Source organism: Notamacropus eugenii, chromosome 1 (assembly GCF_028372415.1).
Source record: "Notamacropus eugenii isolate mMacEug1 chromosome 1, mMacEug1.pri_v2, whole genome shotgun sequence".
NCBI classification, from domain to species: Eukaryota; Metazoa; Chordata; class Mammalia; order Diprotodontia; family Macropodidae; genus Notamacropus; species Notamacropus eugenii.
In genome coordinates this window covers 617,146,620-617,163,492 of record NC_092872.1, presented here as the reverse complement: position 1 = coordinate 617,163,492, position 16,873 = coordinate 617,146,620, and the positions used below count along the sequence as shown (strand labels likewise).

The following is a 16,873-nucleotide window of genomic DNA, read 5'->3' as shown; positions in this document are numbered from 1 at the left end:
CTTTATTTTAACTCTCTGTGTGTCTTTCCAATTCAAGTGTGTTTCTTATAAACAACATTTTGTTGGATTCTAATTTCTTATCCATTCTGCTATCCTTTAATGTTTTTATCAATTATGATTGTTAACTGTGTATTTTCTTCCATAATATCTTCTACTTATCTTTCTTTTTTTTTGCCTTGTCTCCTCTTTAAGAGTCTGTTTTGCTTATGACCATGACACCCTAAATCTACTCTCCTTATTTTCACTGCGCCCCCCCCCCCCCCTGCCACTCCCCTGTCCCTGCCTCCTCCTTTCTCTTGATCCCTTTCCCTCCTATTTCTCTGTTAGGTAGGATGAATTTCTGTACGCAGCAGCACAAATGATGTGTATTCTTCCCTACCTGAACTAATTTAGGTGTGAATGGTATTTAAATCTTGCCCACTTCCCTTTCGCTGTCCTTTCCATTATATAAACTCTTTCTTGCATGTCCCATTTATGTGAGATAATTTCCCCCATTCTTCCTGTCCCTTTCCCCTTCTCCCAGTGAATTTCACTTTCCTACTCTTCAGTTCTTTCTGCCTTGGTGCTTCCTGCCCTGTCTGATCTGAGCTCAGCTCCCTTTCTGTTTCTGTGTGTTGGAATGCTCTCCATTCCTGTGTATGTCTATGTGTATGCATCTGCATGCCACACTCTTGACCAGCCCCCGCCCCAGTGTGTACAAACCTTTCTTTCAGAGCTGCCCTAGGCTGGGAAAAATGACTCATTCTGACTTTTTCTTGTTTTTTTCTATCAGAATTTGCTCTGGTGCATTTTCTACCTTATTGTGGAGGAGGTGCTAGGTGAGATAGGCAAAAATGCTTCCTCTTACTCTGCCATCATGACTCTTTCCACTTCCTTTTTCTTATATAGTTAATTACCAATTAATTGATTCTACTCCTTCCTTCCTCCCTCCCCTGCCCCCTATCTTTTCCTTTCTTCTTTGTTCTCAATTTTACCACCCTAATTAATGTAGGCCATAACTGTAACCCATTTTGAATATTTCAATATTCTTGCAGATATTCCTGCTTGTCCTGTCTCCGTGCTCCAATCCATTATTTATATTTCTGCCAAACCAGTCTTCCTTATGTATAGATCTGGTTATACCACTCTTTTGCTCAAAAATTTTCTGTGGCTTCCCATTACCTCTCAAGTAAAGTTCATTCTTCTCTGTCATTCAAGATCCTCTACAATCTGGTACCTTCCATCTTTCTTCAGCACTATCTAATATTCCTCTTCTTTATGCATTCTTCATTCTAGCCAAACTAGACTATTCTCTGCCTCCCAAACATATCATAGGTTTTCTTTCCTGTATGACTTTGCTCACCCTGTTCCCGCAATGTCCTCCTGGCCCTTTTTTTGCTTAGTGAATTTCAGCCTGTCCTTTAAATCCCATCCTCCATGATTCCTACTCAACCTTTCACCTCCTCCATGATACTTTCTTTAATCTCCTAATTAATGACTTTTCCTCTCAGACTTCTCATAATCTCTTTTTGAGGGTTAGTTTACTGTTGTACCTGATGTTTAATCTTGTGTGTTAAATTTGTGTTTGTGTTTGCTACAGAAGTCCCGTAACTTATTAGCTGTATAACTCTGCCTGAGTCCCTTAACTTCTCTGAGCTCATCTGTCAAAATTTCCTCATCTGTCAGATGGGGATAATCCCTCTATTATCTATCTCACAGGTGTGTGTGAAGATCAAATGAAATAATGTATATACATACAGTGCTTTGTAAACATTTAAGTGCTATGTAAGTACTAATAGTAATGACTGATGGGATCATTGATGGTGGAGCTATATGTTTAGATTTGTATCCCTAAAATAATGTAGCACAGTGCCTTCTCTCAGTAATCTATCAAAAGTTGTTGTTTATGTGACAGTGATTCTCACCTCTATAGAAAGGTCAAGGAATGTGATACCATTATCCTATTGTACTCTGCAGTACAATTTTCTTCGACCTTTTACCCCACTCACAATGACTCCTTATAAAAAGTCAAAGGCGTAAGCTCATGCAAATCTAACAACTAGAAAAAGCCTTAGAGGTCATCAATTCTAATCCCTACTTAAGCGGAGATCTCCTCTACAGAACCCCTAACAAAGTATTATTTATCAGCCTCTTGAAAATGTATGGTGATGAGGACCGCACTCTCTAAGAAGCAATACATCTAGTGTGAACAGCTCTAAATGTTACGAAGTTTTTCTTCATATTGAGCTTATCTCTGCTTCTCTATAACTTTCCAGCCAATTGATCCTAATTGCTCTAGTCTAGAGCCAAGGAAAACTACTCTAATCCCTCTTTGCCATGACTTTTCTTCAAATACTTCAATTGCTACTATGTCTACAATGCCTGACACATAGTAGGCACTTAATAAATAAGATAAGAAATAAAAATTAAATAAGTAAAAATAAATGTTTACTGACTATTATTGACTGTGTTCCTCCTGAGTTCTCTCTTCTCAGAGCTGGAAACAACCCTACTGGCCACTTTAATTTTAAGGATCAAGCATGAAGTTTAAATAATTTGTCTAATGTTGCACAAGTCATAAGAGGTCAACCAGGATTTGAACCCAGGTTTCACTCTGTGATGTGCTGCTTCTCTAGGCTAAACATTCCAAATTCTTTCAATAAATTCTCATATGGAGTCACCTCAAAGTCCCTCCTAATCTCGCTTACTGCTACCCACTCCAGATGTTCAATAGCATTCCTAAAAGGCATGCCCAGAACTGAACATGAGCCCCTTAAAGTGGTCTCTCTAGGGTGCATTCTGATGGAACCAGGCCCTTCCTTACTCTGAACCTGTGCTTTTATGAAGGCAACATTCTACACAGAATTTGCATTTGTTTTTTTGTCTGCCATGTCACATTGGGCATCCATTGATTCACTGGCATTTTTCAGACACATGACAGTCACACATGCCCTTGTCCCCTTTAGGTTACCTGAGTGTAACTTTTCCCTTTCTGGCTGCCATGGAAGGTAGTGTGGAAGGTTTAGTAGTTGAAAAAGTACAGCAATTTTTGCTCCCTGACTTAGAGATATACTAAGAATGTTGTATTTATTGACATAGCCACTTTTCCCCCTCTGAGAGGGGTAAGGAAAATGGAGGTTTTTGGAGTTTCATTTCGGTAGTTTCATGGCTTAAGCAGCATAATAGTTTCTGACACAGAAGAAATCATTGAGGACATTTCAGGAAATACTCAGATTGGCTGTGGTAATACTCATCATCATTTGCAACTGAGCGGAGTGATAAAATTCCATTTATAATGATTCTCTGTGCTAGGTCTTATTAAAAGAACTTAAGCATTTAGAAAATTTCTCCTGGAATATATTGTCCCATAACAATGCAATAATATGAGGGAATCTTATTGTGATCACATTGATATATGTGCACCTAAAATTAATATCAGTAATATTTAGAAATAAGCAATGTCTTTTAAATGAGCCTCATTTCCTTTTCAAAGCGACACTTAACTAGTTGAATGAAGGGTGAGATGTGAACTGTACATTAACTTTCAGAGGAGGTTTTCCATTTGAAGGAGGAGGAAAGCAGGTGCATGTTTAAATCAGTACATGTGTAAATTGGTGCTCAAAAATTCTTTTTGATGAGGAAATTTAACCCTGCTTCATTAGGATACCTAATTGGACAGTATATGAACGTTCTTTGTTGCCTTGCATCTCAGAACGAGATAACTCCTTTGTTCACACTGAGTGGGCAAAGGGCAGCAATAGCTTAACATATATTTTTGTTTCCTTGGAAGAATGACCTTCACCTAAGAGATCTCTTGGCATGGTGAAACATATATATCCTATATCCTTTTGATAGAACCTCAGGTCTTCAGTGAAAGCTCTTTGTCTTTATTTTTCAGCATCCAGTCCAATGCTTTGCACACAGTAGATTACTAACAAATTTTTAAAAGTCAAATTGAGTATTTTCTCAAGTCTTCAGCACTGTGTAGTAGAAAAAGCAATGGAATTAGAGATAGGAGACACCTGGGTTGAAATACCACCTTTTAGGGCTTACTAGCTTTGTGACTGAGGACAAGGTACCCTATCTGTCTACGATGCATTTTCCTCACAAACGAATGACTGAAAAAGCAGTTATTAAATGCTGAGCATATGCTGAAGCACTATCTCTATTAAGGGCAGGAGATACAAAGAGAAAAGTAAAACTTTCTCTCCTCTCAAGTGGTACACATCCCAACTGATGACAGGACCATAGGATTATAAATCATGGGCTTATAGATTAGGTGATGGAAGGTACCTTAGGGGTTCATCAAATCCAATTCCCTCATTTTACAAAGGAGGAAACTGAGGCTGAGAGATTGAGTGACTTGCCTAGGATCAAACAAGTATTTAATATCTGATGCAGGATTCAAAACCAGGTCTTTTTGACTTAAGGTCCATCACTCTTCCCTACTCTTTGGTACATATAGGAAGGATCCATCTATAAATCACAGGGTTACTATTAAGGCTCAAATAAAATTTCATATATGTATGAGTATGTTCACATATATACATACAGATGTATGTCCATCAATGCATATGTGTACATACACACATATGTCTGTATTTTTTGTGTGCCCACGTATATGGTTTCATGAACAGTGACATCACCGATTATTGCTGTGTAACTCTTCTTTTGAGGAGTCAGTGATAGTATTCCTCATACATGTGAGCGCCTGTGTGATGCCTTTATTATACTGTGGGGTATGGGATGTCACTGCTTCTTCAGAACACCCAAATTTACTCCTGTTGAAATCTCTTCACAGCTATCATTAATATTTGCTTCTGGAACAAGTGCTTCTTCTCTCACTACTCTGTCATGGTTTTACATGTGCCAGTCTCCTGATAAAAGTTTTGGTTATACTCAGAATATTTTTCTACCTAGTTGCCTTTCTGAACAATTTCTTCTATTTGGAGGCTCACCAGATAGAATGGTGAGTTCAGATCCTGTCACAGACAGTTAGTAGATATGTGACTCTAAGCAAATCATTTAGCCTCCATCTGCAAGATAATATCAGTTACCTCCCAGAATTATTGTGAGGATCAAATGAGATAATAGTTGTAATTGACACAGTGCTTAATAGGCAGTAGGTGCTTAATAAATGCTTGTTTCCTCTCTCCCTTCTTTCCTTCATTTGTTCCTTCTGTCCTCCATCCCTTCCTTCATTCCTTCTTTCCTTTTTTTTTGGCCTAGAAAATAGTCATTCTCTTCCATCCCAGAAATTAGAGAGGCATTCTGAAATCCCTTTTACATTTCTCTGTCAGGGAGAGCAGTTTCCCTTTCTTGTCCTTGTGATTTGTAAGTGCAACAGGCACATAGAACAACATAGAATAACATAGTTAAGTCACTGGAACATTTCTTTCTGTGTCTGCTTCTACTGGAGTGGCAGAGCTATTTGAGCCTTATGGGTCTTTGTGTCTTACTTAGGAATCATCCTGGTAAATTGCCATTGCATGCTGCCTGTCTGGAGGTAGACCTTGGGTGGTTTAATAGTCAGTCAGAGTCTGTCTCTATATTTGGGGATGGGGTAAGGTAAGTTGTAGGTTTTGAAGAGATTATCAAATATAGCCTTAGCAAAGTTGCCTAGAGTAACAATATATCCCCAGGAGAAATGTAGTAATTATCTGTTCCTGTCATCCTCATCCTCATCCTCATCCTCATGTTCTTAGAATATCTAAGATGTTATAAGTATTCTAGGGACAGAGATCAGGCTCAGTGATCTTTCATGATTCTGTGGAAGAATGTGTCAGTTTTGCTTCCCCAAGTGCCACATCCCACATGGATGACAGAGAGCTTGGTTATAATAATGGCATCATTAATAGTGGTAGCCATTTCTACTGAGTACTTGACATTCAGTCCAACACCCATGGCCAATGTAGTCTACAATGGCCGCAAAAGCATTGAACCTGATGTCATATGATCATGGAATTGAGGGGGTGCTTGTTTGCTAGTGCTTGGACCCCAGTTTTAAAAAAATCACATTTCTTCCTAACCTCAAAATACTGTCCCTGACAGTTTTCTCCCCAGCTCAAGGTCACTATGCCTAGCAGTAACTCATGAATGGGCCCCAGTAAGACAAAGTACCTTTCTCGACATTACTCATAAGCAGGTCCCAGCAAAATAAACTATCTTTCCCCATCGCAAGAACAAGCTGACCTCTGAAGAAATTCTCTTGCAAAAACAAGACTATCTTGTAACCACAGAGTTATCATGTATTGATTTCCAGAGTTATCATATTAAAACCAGAGGTCAAGCTATAGACATCAATTCTCAAAGCTATCTTGCTACAGACATAACAAGACCAAAAATACACCCCTGAAAAACCCCTTCCCCTGGTTTCCAGTAGTAAATGATGCCTGTAACCAAGGTTGTAGGTTATTACCTTATTAGCATGTCTGGCACATAATCCACTATTTTTCTTGCATAAGCTTTAGCATCATTCCTGTTAAATTGCAAGTTCCTTAAAGAATGCAAGTTCCTTAAGGAGCTTTGCCCACTGTAATAGTGTAACAATACACCTTTGCAAACTTGACTTAAAGAATGCTTGAGTCTGTGAATTCATTCTAGATGACCCTGTCCACTACTCCAGTCTTTGGGGGGGGGTGTGTGTCTCTGAAGCCCCTCTCAAATTGATCAAAATCACAGAATTTGAGTGTTAGAAGGATCTTCAGTGGTTAGCTAGTTTAATTCATATATGAAATAATCTTCATTCTCACATACTTTATTCTGCCCCCTGCCAACCTGACTCGAAAAGCTTGTATATAACATTTTGAGAAATCACAATTGAAAATTGCCTATGAATTATAGTACAAAATAAAAATAGAATCCATTGGTCACCTTCTAAAAGAAACTTCAAAAAGAGCATTTATAGGAATGTTATAGTGAAAACCAAGAGCTTGTAGGTGAAGACAAAATAATGCAAGCATCAGAAAGAATGCTCAAGTACCAAGGAGCCACATTAGGATCACACAAAACTTGGCAACTACCATTGAACTTGGAACATGATATTCCAAAAAGCAAAAGAAAGTCTACAACCAAAATAACCTAGCGATGCTGAATATAATCATATAGGAGAAAAAATTCATTTTTAATCAAGTAGGAGACTTCCAAGCTTTACTGGTTAAAAGATCCAAGCTAAATAGAAACCCTGAAATGGAAACACACACACACACACACACACACACACACACACACACATACATACATACATACAAATACATTAAAGTAATTCAAAGAGATTATTCAAGGGTGAAATATTTGCATTCTAACAATTGGAGAAGAAACAATTGTCTCCTCAGAACTATAATGTCATCAAAGATCATAGAGGGAATTAAATAAGACAAAGGTCTTGGGAGTACTTTTATTATATCTTGATGAGAGAAGAAAGAAAAAGGAGGAAAAAGGAACATATTAGAGAAGAAAAGGTGGAACTTACTGTCTCACATAATCTGGTGTTCAAGAAGATAGTATAAATAAGGTTGAAGGAGTAGGAGGGGAGTGATCATCATTGAAACTCCAATTTCATAAACTATACAAAGGAGGGTAGAACACACACATACACCCACATACATATTAAGAATGTAGTGTAGAAGTACTTTCAACTCAACTAGGAAATAGGAGGAATCTAGAAGTTAGAAATAAGAAGGTCAGTTTCAGGAAGAGAACAGTCATTAGCAAAACAAGTTTCAACTTCAGTGGGTGAATGTGAAGTGGGGTTTAAAAGGAAAGGAAAGGAAGGGAAGAGGGAAGAAAAGGAAGAAAAAGAAAGGTAAGAACCTGTCGTGGAAGATAGAAGAGAAGATGGAAAGGGGAGGAGAAACCAATATTATCAAATCTAGATCACTAAGGCTGAGCGCACTCCTTATCATACTTGTCTTGCTAAAGGGAGAAGTGGAGGAAAGAAAGAGAAATGTGTAAGAGAATAGGATGGAGTGAAACACACAATTTTGTATTTGCCTCTCCCCCCCATCACTAAATTGTGTATTCCCTTTGATCTAGTGATCCCTTTGCTATACCTATCCTCCAAAGAGATCCTGGAAAGAGAAAATGGGCCCATAGATAAAATAATATTTGTAGCAGAATTTTGGTAGTGACAGAACTGGAATCTAAGGGGATGCCCATTATTTGGGGAGTGATTGAATAAATTATTGTGCATTAATGCAATGTAACAGAAGGGGCAGCTTGGTGGCACGGTAGATAGAGTGCTGACTGGAGCCGGAAAGGCTTATCTTCCTGAGTTCAAACCTAGTCTCAGACACTTACTAATTATGTGACTGTGGCCAAGTCACTTAATCTTGCTTGCCTCAGTTTCCTCATCTGTAAAATGAGCTGGAGAAAAGATATAGTAAACTAAAATCTTTGCCAAGATAATCCCAAATGGGGTCATGAAGAGTCGGACACTATTGAAAAACAACATAACATCAACAATGTAATAGAATATTATTGTGCTATAAGAAATGACATATAAGAAGTGAAAACTGATATTAACTGCTGCATATAGGAATGGATAGTATCAGTAGACCAGTACTGTAAAGAAAAAGAGGCTTGAAAGATTTAAGAACTCTCACTAATTCAATGACCATCCATGATTTCAGACAACATACTTGCCACCACCCTTCTGATGGTGAGGCGATGCACTCTTAGTGCAGAAGGAGATATAAATGTTATTTTTGGCTGTAGCCAATGTGATAATTTGTCTTATGTGACTATGCATATTTGTCACTGTGGCTTTGTTATTCTTGTCTTTCATTTTGGAGTGAGGCTGTTGGAGTGTTCTGTTTTCCTGCAAAGTCAGCAGTTATAATATTGCTTAGCTTTTATCCTTTCTCCTGTATTTTCCTTTATAGATAATTTCTCTGTGCCTTTAGTATTTTAATTTTCAGTGGCCCTTCCACTTGTAGAGATGTACTTTGTGCTATAATTATATTACCTTTTAAGGTAGTCTATTTTGGGGAATTCCCAAGCTCTCCCTCATTGATTTTCATATATGTATTTTAACGTGTTATCAGACTTCTAGATCCTTAACTATGTACAGATCTTTCTTAGAATTTGATGTGTATGTAATCTGCATTTCCAGTCACTAACGGGTAAAATGATACTGATTGGTAGCCTATTTTTCACATTCTTTGTCACTGAGCAGTCGATGTGTGGTCATATGTTTTCTTTTCTTTTTTGTGGTCAACTTGGGCAAATCCCTTAATGTCTTGGTACCATGGTTCTCCTATTTGTGTAGCAGAGTATAGTGATACTGACCCACTTCTGTCATTGCTGTGAAAATTAAAATCAAATCTCTTTGTAACCAAAAACCCTCACATGCATGTAGAAAGCTAAGAAGTATAAAAATTATCACTATCTCTGGGAATATATATTAATAGAAAAATAAAGTCAGATTAAAAAATGCTTCATGGGAGAATTTATCTGAAGCAGAAAGAAATTGAGGAGATAGGCTTTATGTCATGTAGTTTTGGCCAAGTTTCTTCACCTCTCTGGACCTTGTTCTCTTGTAAAATTAAAGGATTGGAGGAGACAATCTCCAAGGTTCTGTCCTGCTCTAAAATCTTACAGTCTTTGACCTGAAGTTCATCAGTGTGGGAGTTTACTGCTGTAAGAGAAAAGATCATTTATTTGACTCTTAGAAAATGTCCTGATTCTAGTGCTCTGAAAATTGAAATCAAGATACCATCAGGAGGTGGGGTGGACCTCAACATCTTGTTTTGTTTTGTTCTTGTCTTTGAGGTTACTAAGATCTGAACTTTTTAGCTCAGTACCTTGAAATGAATAAAGACTCAGTTGGAAAGCATAAGTGCATATGATCATATATGTCCCAGTCTGGTGACCTTTATTTGGGTGAGGAGAAGGTTTGTGGAAGGCAAACTGGCAGTAATCAACTGATTCCTACCACCTAATGTTTTGTTCTCACATTCTGATTTTAGTCTCTTGTGCAACTCTCTCTAGCATCCTGGTTGTCTCCTCAGAATAATTTACTGACTGACCTTTTAAATCTTGACTTTGTCACTCCTATCCTTTTTTGGGGGCTGTTCATAGGTCACTTGTTAATCTGTCCTATACCTCTGCCACTCTCATTCCCTCCCCCATAACCAGTAATCAAGACATAACAAGAGAGCTGCCAAGCGAAAAAAAATAGATTAGTACTTTTCATCCTGGAAAGATACAAGATCAAAGTCAATAGAACAAGGCCAGGGTGAACTTGGACTTATTCACCAAATACAGGTCAGAATGAAGATACGAAAACATTCCTTGACTTTTGAAAAAAAAAACCCCATAAATTTTAGACAAGTAAGAGAAATTCAATTTAGCAAGCATCTATTATACTCCTACTACAGAACAGGCACTATGGACACAATAACAAAAAAGTCTCCTCACTCAAAGAACTTAGATTTTATTGGCAGGAAGAAAACAACAGGTATACAGATAAGTGAAATTTAAAGATATATGCCCACATACATATCTAATATATTAAATATAATAACATTTACATAGAACTAATGTGTTTTATTTCACTTCATTTAAGTTCACAAAATGCTTAACTTATGTTAACTCATTTGATCCCCACAACAACTCTAGGAGGTGGATAGTCTTATTGTTCCAATTTTACAGATAAGGAAACTGAGACAGAGGTTGTGTCTTTCTTATTCATGGTTACACAGTTAGGGAGTGTCTGAGGCAGGATTTGAACTTGTCTTCTTCACTACAATTTCAGTGCTCTATCCACTGTTCCACCTGATTGCCTGTATGTGTATATGTATGTGTATGTGTATGTATGTACACATTTACACAGAATTAATACAAAAGGATTTTGGGATGGGAGGGAAACAACTGGATGAATTAAAACGTTTTAGAGGAGATGGAATGTGAATTGATCCTTCAAGAATATTAAAGATTTCAAGAGATTTAGGTGAAGAAAGAAAGCATTTTAGTCATGAGAGACAAGTTTGTGTGCAGGCATATAAGTGGAAGCTGGAATTTTATGCATGAGGATCAGCAAAGTGGGCTAGTTTGACCACCATGTGGAATGTATGGGGAGGAGCTAGGTGTGAACATCCTGGAAAGATAGGCTAGAGGCAGATTGTAAAGGGCTTTAAAAGTCAGATGGAGGAATTTGTAGTTTACCTGAAAGGTCAGAGGGAGCCACAGAAGCTTCTTGAATAGGAGAATGATTATAGGTAGACTGGTGCTTAATGAAGCTTTGTGGAGGATAATATGGAGAAGGATAAGGCCAGATCCAGGGAGATTATTTCAATAGTTGAGGTAAGAGTCAATGAGAACCTGAGTTAATCAGTCCATGAACATTTATTAAGTACTTACTGTGTTCCAGTCACTTGTGCTAAGTACTTGGAATACAAAAAAAGGCAAAAGATAGTCCTTGCTTTCAGGGAGCTCACATGCCCCCCTACCTCCCTCCTCTCTAACAGATGGAAGAAGAGGCCTCAGGGAGAGGAAGTACTAAGAAAGTATGAGTTTCAGGGTTGATTGTGATCTTGATAAGGTTCCAGAGAATATGATGAAATGCTAAGGAGTGCTGAGCAACAGAATATTTGTAAATATTTGTAAAAAGCCCTAGAGAATCCTTATCTTTTAAAGTAAAGCAATTGATAAATCATTTTATAAAAATCGTATTCTAATTTACTTTTAAGTTTTACATATTTGCATATTAGTATGTTGGAAATATTTAAGCCTGAATGTTGAGAGTTATTAAAAAAATGAATAAAGATGCTTGCATGCCTGACGGTTATTACCATTCCAGATTTAATGTCCCCAGAAGTGGTGGCTGATCCCATTTGCTGAGTGAAAGATATCTGGTTGGGATTAAGAGGAGAAGGAGTGAGACCATCTTTTTTCAAATGGGTTGCCCCTAAACCCATTTAACACAATGGTTGTTTACAATTCACTCCTCACAGATAAAGCTGAGTATGATTGGGATTGAGGGGAAGCTAGGAAGCACAGTGGACAGTGTCAGGCCTGGAGTAACTAAGACCTGAATTCTAATCCAGTCTCAGACACTTACTAACTGTATGACCCTGGGCAAGTCATCTCATCCTGTCTGCCTCAGTTTTGTTATCTATAAAATGAGCTGGAGAAGGAAATGGTAAATCTCTTTGTTAAGAAAATCCTAAATGTGGTCCTGAAGAGTTGGACACGACTGAAATGACTGAACAACTACAAAAGTAGTTGGAATTAAGTTGTGTCTTTGCTACACAGCCTTTGTTTGCTACAGTAGTGATGTTTTATTTTGAAATCTCTATCTCACCTACCATATAATTTAAAATTCCACATTCTGCTATTAAGCAGAATAATTTTTGTTTGTTTTTCAGAACTGCTGACCACAAAACCAGTTCAGCCTGTATAAATAGCTACCTGAAGCAAGTTTGAGTGAGTATTGAGATATTTTGGAGGAAAGAAATCTTTTGTTTCATCATTGGGCCTAGAGGAGAAGGGAGTCTAAACAATTAAGTTTAGCTTTTGCCATCTTTGATAAATAGGATTCTACTTTGGAATTTTTTAAGTTTTAAAGATAATTCAGTATAATTCAACAAACTTGTTAAACCTATGTAGCCAGGTAGCAGAGCAGAGAGAGTGGTGGACCTGGAATAAGGAAGACTTGAGTTCAGATTCTGCTGCAGATATTCCCTAGCTGTGTGACCCTGGGTAAATCACTTCATCTCTCTGTATTTCATTTTCCCAGGCAGTAAAGTGTGGGGGTTGGGACTTGATGACTTCGAAGGTTATCAGCTTGAAATCTGTGACCCTAAGTGCTTCCTGCTTTATGGAAGACCAGGTATTGGGGATACAAAAAATGAAATATCCTTTTTCCTCAAGAAGTTTTAATTTTCTGAGGAGGGAGATGCCATAAGTGTGCAAATAAATAAATATAAAGTAAATTTAAAAGGACTAGAGCTAGGGACCAGACTAGAGATGGGGAAGCTGCAGCCTCGAGGCCACATGTGGCCTTCTAGGTCCTTGGGTATGGCCTTTTGACTGAGCACAAGTTTTATAGAACAAATCCTTTTGTTAAGAGGATCTGTTCTGTGAAGTTTGGATTTAGTCAAAGGGTTGCATTTGAGGACCTAGAGGGCCACATGTGACCTTGAGGCTTCAGGCACCCCACCTTTGGATAGACAAAGGTGGAGACTGAGAGTAGAGAGAAGTGGAGAGAGATTACGGAAGAGAGAGAGGTTATGGATGCAGTCCACAAGGCATCCCTGCTAGTTGAATTTGAAAGGAGAGTTTGAATTTTGAAATCCAAATATGCAAACCTGGATTATTGGAAGGACTTTAGTAGCTTCAATATGGATAAGGAAATTTTGGGAATGGGGTGGAAATATAATGAGTTCCATTTTGGATATGTTGAGTTTGAGATATATGGAAGTCTTCTAGTGGAGGTTATATAACCACTTGTTGGGCTTAAAGAAGATTCTATCTCAGATATGGAAGGAGAGAGATTCAGACCAGATATATGGATCTGGGGGAGATGTGCATGCAGAGGACTCTATGAGATTGGAAAGGATGCTAAGTGCCTTTTATGTACCAGGTGTTGTGCTGTTTACTGGAACATCACATAGTGAAACTGAAGCTTTAATACTTTGGTCTCATAATGAGAAGATAGGACTCACTGGAAATGACCCTGATGTTGGGAAAGATTGAAGGCAAAAAGGGATATCAGAAGATGAGATGGATAGTATGATGGAAATAATGAACATGAACTTGGATGGACTTCAAGAGATAGTGGAGCATGGAAGGATCTGATGTGCTATGGTCCATGGGGTCATGAAGAGTTGGATATGATTGAATAATAACAACATTGTTCTAAGCCTTTTACAAAAATTATCTTATTTGATTCTTAGAACACCCCTGGGAGGTGAATGTTATCATTATTCCCATTTTACAAATGAAGAAATGGAGGCAGACAGAGGTTTAGTGAGGTTAAATGACCAGGGTCACATAGCTCGTAGGTTGGATTTGAGTCTTCCTGACCCCAGACCCAATGTTGTGTCATGTAATTGCCTCAGACTGGGGAATAAGATGGCAAATGCTTTATTTCTGTTCTTGGTTGAATTCACAAGGGTTAAGATCAAGATTAGGAAGGACATTTTGCAGTCAGAGGAGCTGGATTCAGTGACCCAGGTCTTCTTGCTATTTCCTACCTGCATGACCTTTGGCAAGTCACTGACCCTCTTTGGGCCTCAGTTTCCTCAGTCAGTCAAGTATATATTAAGCACCATTTATTTGCCAGGCTGCTGTGCTACACGAGTCCTGGGGATGCAAGTATAAAGAATGAAACAATCGTTTATAATATGAAAAGGTTGTTCAAGATGGTATGCAGAACAGTGGTATCAAACTCAGGATGCATATTGACTTTGAAAACCACAGATTAACATTCTCTATGTTACATTGTATTTTTATTTATTTTGTCGAACATTTCCTGGTTACATATTAACCTGGTTCTGCCACCTCTGCCCTGAAGTCTCTTCCCTTCCAATTCTAGATCTGTGAAATTTTGGGCCTATTCTAGAAGTGGCTGTGACCTAGCAGCAGACAGATACTTTGTTTAGTTTCTTAGCATGGAAAGTGAATGGTGGCATCGCTGATAGTGACAAAACAAAAAGGCTTCACAGTTCCTCTGTTTCTCATGGTGCATAGTAATTAATGAAACAACAGGGTGTCATAAAAATCTTAGTGAGTTTTTCAGCCTTAACAGAATAAAATTACACTAAGACCTTTGGGATATTCTGTATTTGAGCAGCCATGACCAACAGGAACCAAATGGGTGAAATGGATGAAGCAGAGTAAATGTGGCTTATTTCTGACATGTTTACTACACATTCTTCAGTGTCCAATTAACAGCTTGTTTTTGGATGCATGGAACCAGCTGCAATGCTTTCCTGCCAGGATTCAGCCTGAGTCTTCTTGTAAGAAAAGAGAAAAATGAATTCTATGCCCCAAAGGGACTGATTCCCAAAATTCATTACTAGTGCTTAGCTATTAATTAGGATCATAGGACAATAGGTTATAGAGCTGGAAGGGACTTTAGTGGTCAGCTGGTCTAATATCCTCATTTTATAGATGAGGAAACACCCAGAGAGATGACTGCTCTCTTCTGATACTGCCACCACCCTGATCTATGCCATTATCACCTCACATATGGATTAGGGCAACAGCCTTCTGTTTGCTCTCCTTGCCTCTAGTCTTTCCTCAATTCAACCCATCCTCCACTCAGCTGCCAATATGATCTTCCCATGGCTAATGTGGAAATTTGTTTTGCATGTCTATGCGTATTTGCAATGGTTTTTACTTTTCTTGACTTCTCAGTGGGTGGGTGAGGAAAAGAATTTGGAACTGAAAAGAATGTAAAATTGAATCATTGTGATCTTCCTGAATCATCATATCATTCCCTTGTTCAATAAATTCCAATGGCTCCTTATTACCTCCAGTCTGCAATATACAATCTTCTCTTTGACTTTTAAAGTTCTTTGTAACATGCCCTCTTGCTACCTTCTCAGTCTTCTTACATCTTGCTTTCTTCCAATAATTCTGTGTTTCAGTGATACTGGCCTCCTGGCTGCTTTCTGAGTAGACATTCCGTGCTCTGACTCTGAGTTTTGCCCTGGCTGTCCTCCATCCCTGGGATGTTCTATCTCCTCATCTCTGCCTCCTGGCTTCCTTGGTTTTCTTCAAGTGTCAGCCAAAGCCTTGCCTCTTCTCAAAGCTTTACCTACTCCTCCTTAATCTTAATGCCTTTCCTTTGAAGTTACTCCCTCTCCCCAGATTCATCCTGCATGTCATCCTTGCTGTTTAGTTGTGTCTGACTCTTTGTGACCCCATGGACCATAGTACGCCAGGCCCTTCTATCCCCCACTGTCTCTCAAAGTCTTTCCAAGTTCATATTCATTGTTTCCACTATTTATCCACCTCATCTTCTGCTGTCCCTTTTCCTTTTTGCCTTCAGTCTTTCCCAACATCAGAGCTTTTTCCAATGAGCGTCCTCTTCTCATTTTCCTATGTAAATAGTTGTTTGCATGTGGCTCCCCTATTATCCCATGAGCCCCTCAAGAGCAGTAGCTGTTTTTTTTTTTGTTTTGCCTTTGCATGTGTAGCACTTAGCACAGTGCCTGGCATATACTAACACATTAAACTACTTATTAAACTGTATGTTTAATAAATACTAGCTGACTATTCAGTGACCTTTCTGGTCCCTTCCACTCTAAATCTACTATCATATGATCCTATGTAGAAAAAAAAATGTGCTCTTCTTGGTCTCACTTCTTGGTCTCAGAAGAAGCCAGAGAGTGAAAGTGGCATTTAGATTTTAGGCTGACATAAGGTAGACTTTTGTAGCAACTAAAGATGTCCCAAAGTGGAATGGGTTTCCTCATCACAGGAAGTCCTCAAGAAGATGCTAGATGATGTTTGTTGGGGGATGTTGTAGAGAGGACTCTTTCTCAGTTATGGGTTATACTAGATGACTTCTGAGATTCTCTACTTAGATAACCTTTGAAAACCATTCCAGCTGGGACATTCTATGATCATATACTTCCTCTGTACCTGAAATGCTCTAGTAACTATAGTTAAAGAAAGACAAATTGGAAGCAGAAAGATTCCTGAGGTGTAACTAAAGTGTTTAGAGGGATAGGGATGCCACAATATGGAGACAGAATAAAAAGAATGGCATTTTCCATTAGGATAGGAGAAGGCTGAGAGAGAGCAGCTGAGTGGCGCAGTAGATAGAACTCCAGGCCTGGAGTCAGGAAGACTCATTTTTGTGAGTTCACATCTGACCTCAGACATTTACTAACTGTGCCACCCTGGGCAAGTCATTTCACCCTGTTTGCCATCATGACTC

General features: G+C 38.5%; 1 protein-coding gene across 16 annotated transcripts in view; it reads left to right on the top strand.

Moving 5' to 3' along the window:
• Nucleotides 1-16,873, top strand: part of CSGALNACT1 (chondroitin sulfate N-acetylgalactosaminyltransferase 1) — a 409,995-nt gene that overhangs the window by 71,102 nt on the left and 322,020 nt on the right. For 9 of the 16 annotated variants that reach the window (XM_072634999.1, XM_072634991.1, XM_072634995.1 and 6 more), the window contains one exon: nt 12,348-12,405. The exons of the other annotated variants lie outside the window; for them this stretch is intronic. The gene's annotated coding sequence lies outside the window, so the exon portion shown is untranslated. The remainder of the gene's footprint in view (nt 1-12,347; nt 12,406-16,873) is intronic. 16 annotated transcript variants of the gene reach the window in all.